Source organism: Physeter macrocephalus, chromosome 13 (genome assembly GCF_002837175.3).
Source record: "Physeter macrocephalus isolate SW-GA chromosome 13, ASM283717v5, whole genome shotgun sequence".
In the NCBI taxonomy this organism is placed as follows: Eukaryota; Metazoa; Chordata; class Mammalia; order Artiodactyla; family Physeteridae; genus Physeter; species Physeter macrocephalus.
In genome coordinates this window covers 48,539,267-48,544,420 of record NC_041226.1, presented here as the reverse complement: position 1 = coordinate 48,544,420, position 5,154 = coordinate 48,539,267, and positions in this window count along the sequence as shown.

The window sequence follows — 5,154 nt, the reverse complement described above, 5'->3', positions numbered from 1 at the left end:
GTGGGATCTTCCCAGACCGGGGCACGAACCCGTGTCCCCTGCATCGGCAGGCGGACTCTCAACCACTGCGCCACCAGGGGAGCCCTGTGCATTAATTTTGTATCCTGCTACTTTACCAATTCATTGACTAGCTCTAGTAGTTTTCTGGTGGCATCTTTAGGATTATCTATGTATAGTATCATGTCATCTGCAAAGAGTGACAGTTTTACTTCTTTTCCAATTTGTATTCCACTTATTTCTTTTTCTTCTCTGATTGCCGTGGCTAGGACTTCCAAAACTTTGTTGAATAATAGTGGCGAGAGTGGCATCCTTGTCTTGTTCTTGATCTTAGAGGAAATGCTTTCAGTTTTTCACCATTGAGAATGACGGTTTTCCCAGAGGTCTCTTAGGCTGTCTTCATTTCTTTTCATTCTTTTTTCTTTATTCTATTCTGCAGCAGTGAATTCCACCATTCTGTCTTCCAGGTCAACATCTCTAATCATCAGGGAAATGCAACTCAAAACCACAGTGGGATATCACCTCACACCTCTTAGAATGGATATTATAAAAACAACAACAACAAAAGATAACAAGTGATAGTGAGGAGGTATATATTTGTATCTATATGACATGATGGATGCTAACTAAACTTATTGTGGTAGTCAATTCTTGATATATGTAAGTCAAATCATTATGCTGTACACTGTAAATATATACAATGCTATGTCAATTATATCTCAATAGAACTGGAAAAAAGAGAACTACCATATGATCTAGTAATTGCACTTCGAGGTATTTACTTGAAGAAAACACAAACTTGAAAAGTTATATACAACCCCATGTTTATTGCAGCATTATTTGCAATAGCCAAGACAAGGAACCAACCTAAGTGTCCTTCAATGGATAAATGGATTTTTTTAAATGGGGTATATACGTACAGTGGGATATTATTCAACCATAAAAAAGAAGGAAATCTTGCCATTTGGAACAATGTGGATGGACCTTGAAAGCATTATGCTAAGTCTGACAAAGAAAGACAAATATGGTATGTTCTCACTTATATGTGGAATCTAAAACAAACAACAACAGTAACCACAAAACGAGCTCATGGATACAGAGAACAGATTGGGGTTGCCAGAGGCAGGAGGTAGGGGATGAGGCAAAATGGGTTAAAATGGTCAAAAGTTACAAACTTTCAGTTATAAAATGAATTAAGTCCCGGGAATATAAAGTACAGTATGGTGACTATAGTTAATAATACTGTACCATATATTTGAAAGTCGCTGAGAGAGTAAATCTTAAAAGTTCACATCACAAGAAAAAACTTGTAACAATGTATGGCGATGAATGTTAACTAGACTTGTGGTGATCATTTTCACAATATAAACGAACATTGAATCATGTTGTACACCTGAAACTAATACAATGTTATATGTTAATTATATCTCAATTTTCAGAAGGTGTTTTTAAAAAAAATTTTTTTGGCCACATGGCTTGTGGGATCTTAGTTCCCTGACCAAGGATTGAACCCAGTCCACCAAAAGTGGAAGCATGGAGTCCTAAACACTGGACCACCAGGGAATTCTCTATCTCAATTTTTAAAATGTGATATGTACATATAATGGAATATTATTCAGCCTTAAAAAAGAAGAAAATCCTGAAGTTTAAGATGGCAGAGTAGAAGGACATGCACTCACTCCCTCTTTCAAGAGCACTGGAATCACAACTAACTGCTGAACAATCCAGTGTCTCCTGAAGACACTGGAACTCACCAGAAGAGAGACCCCCAGATCCAAAGACAAAGGAGAAGCCTCAACGAGATGGTAGGAGGGGAGCAATCACAATAAAATCAAATCCCATAACCACTGGGTGGATGACTCACAAACTGAAGAACAATTTTACCACAGAAGTCCATCCACTGGAGTGAAGGTTCTGAGCCCCAAGTCAGGCTTCCCAACCTGGGGGTCAAGCAATGGGAGGAGGAATTCCCAGAGAATCAGACTTTGAAGGCTAGCGGGATTTGACTGCAGAACTTTGACAGGACTGGGGGAAACAGAGACTCCAGTCTTGGAGGGCACACACAAAGTGGTGTGCGCATAAGGACACAGGGAAGGAGCAGTTACCCCACAGGAGACTGAAGCAGACATACCTGCTAGTGTTGGAGGGCCTCTTGCAGAGGCGGGGGGTGGCTCTGGCTCTCCACAGGGACAAGGACACTGGCAGCAGAGGTTCTGGGACGTGCTCCTTGGTGTGAGCACATAGGGAACTCCCATAAGGTTAACAGCTGATTTCTCATCAGAAACTCTACAAGCCAGAAGGGAGTGACACAATATATTTAAAGCGATGAAAAGGAAGAACCTACAACCAAGATTACTCTACCCGGCAAGGATCTCATTCAGATTCGACAGAGAAATCAAAAGCTTTACAGACAAGCAAAAGCTAAGAGAATTCAGCACCACCAAACCAGCTCTACAACGAATGCTAAAGGAACTTCTCTAAGTGGGAAACACAAGAGAAGAAAAAGACCTACAAGAAACAAACCCAGAACAACTGAGAGAATGGTAATAGGAACATACATATCAATAATTACCTTAATTGTGAATGGATTAAATGTTCCAACCAAAAGACACTGGCTCACTGAATGGATACACAAACAAGACCCACATATATGCTGTTTGCAAGAGACCCACTTCAGACCTAGGGACATATACATACTGAAAGTGAGGGGATGGAAAAAGATATTCCATGCAAATGGAAATCAAAAGAAAGCTGGAGTAGCAATACTCATATCAGATAAAATAGACTTGAAAATAAAGAATGTTACAAGAGAAAAGGAAGGACACTATGTAATGCCCAAGGGATCAATCCAAGAAGAAGACATAACAATTATATCCTTATGCACCCAATATAGGAGCACCTCAATACATAAGGCAAACGCTAACATCTATAAAAGAGGGAATCGACAGTAACACAATAATAGTGGGGGACTTTAACACCTCACTTACACCAATGGACAGATCATCCAGATAGAAAATTAATAAGGAAACACAAGCTTTAAATGACACAATAGCCTAGATAGATTTAACTGATATTTATAGAACATGCCATCCGAAAACAGCAGATTACACTTTCTTCTCAAGTGCACATGGCACATTCTCCAGGATAGATCATATCTTGCGTCACAAATCAAGCCTCAGTAAATTTAAGAAAATTGAAATCATATCAAGCATCTTTTCCGACCACAACGCTATGAGATTAGAAATCAATTACACGGGGAAAAAAAAGCATAAAAAACACAAACACATGGAGGCTAAACAATACGTTACTAAATAACCAAGAGATCACTGAAGAAATCAAAGAGGAAATCAAAAAAATACCTAGACACAAACGACAATGAAAACAGGACGATATAAAACCTATGGGATGCAGCAAAGGCAGTTCTAAGAGGGAAGTTTGTAGCAGTACAAGTCTACCTCAAGAAACAAGAAAAATCTCAAACAATCTAACCTTACACCTAAAGGAACTAGAGAAAGAAGAACAAAGAAAACCCAAAGTTAATAGAAGGAAAGAAATCATAAAGATCAGATCAGAAATAAATGAAATAGAACAAAGAAAACGGTAGCAAAGATCAATAAAACTAAAAGCTGTTCTTTGAGAAGATAAACAAAGTTGATAAACCTTTAGACAGACTCATCAAGAAAAAGAGGGAGAGGACTCAAATCAATAAAATCAGAAATGAAAAAGGAGACGTTACAACTGACACCACAGAAATATAAAGCATCATAAGAGACAACTACAAGCAACTCTATGCCAATAAAATGGACAACCTGGCAGAAATGGACAAAATTCTCAGAGAAGTATAACCTTCCAAGACTGAACCAGGAAGAATTAGAAAATATGAACGGACCAGGTAATGAAATTGAAGCTGTAATGAAATTGAAATGTTGATTAAAAATCTTCCAACAAACAAAAGTCAAGGACCAGATGGCTTCACAGGTGAATTCTATCAAACATTTAGAGAAGAGCTAACACCCATGGGCTTCCCTGGTGGCGCAGTGGTTGAGAGTCCGCCTGCCGATGCAGGGGACACGGGTTCGTGCCCCGGTCTGGGAAGATCCCACATGCCGCGGAGCGGCTGGACCCGTGAGCCATGGCCACTGAGTCTGCGCATCCGGAACCTGTGCTCTGCAGTGGGAGAGGCCAAGACAGTCTCTTCAATAAGTGGTGCTGGGAAAACCGGACAGCTACATGAAGAAGAATGAAATTAGAACACTGCCTAACACCGCCATCCTTCTCAAACTCTTCCCAAAAATTGCAGAGGGAGGAACACTCCCAAACCCATTCTACAAGGCCACAATCACCCTGATACCAAAACCAGACAATGATACCACAAAAAAAAAACTACAGACCAATATCACTGATGATGAACACGTTAAAAGCAACATGTTAAAAGGATCATACACGTTAAAAGGATCATACACGTTAAAAGGATCAAGTGGGATTTATCCCAGGGATGCAAGGATTCTTCAATATACACAAATCAATCAATGTGATACACCATAGTAACAAAGTGAAGAATATAAACCATATGATCATCTCAATAGATGCAGAAAAGGGTAAAATTCAACACCAAGTGGGCAAAGAGGGGACCTACCTCAACATAATAAAGGCCATACATGACAAACCCACAACAAACATCATTCTCAATGGTGAAAAACTGAAAGCATTTCCTCTAAGATCAGGAACAAGACAAGGATGCCACTCTCACCACTATTATTCAACAAAGTTTTGGAAGTCCTAGCCACGGCAATCAGAGAAGAAAAAGAAATAAATGGAGTACAAATTGGAAAAGAAGAAGTAAAACTGTCACTGTTTGCAGATGACATGCTACTATACATAGAAAATCCTAAAGATGCCACCAGAATAATACTAGAACTAATCAATGAATTTGGTAAGGTTGCAGGATACAAAATTAATGCACAGAAATCTCTGGCATTCCTATACACCAACAATGAAAAATCTGAAAGAGAAATTAAGGAAACACTCCTACTTACCATTGCAACAAAAAGAATAAAATACTTAGGAATAAACCTGCCTAAGGAGGTGAAAGACTTGTACTCAGAAAACTATAAAACACTGATGAAAGAAATTAAAGATGACATAAACAGATGGAGA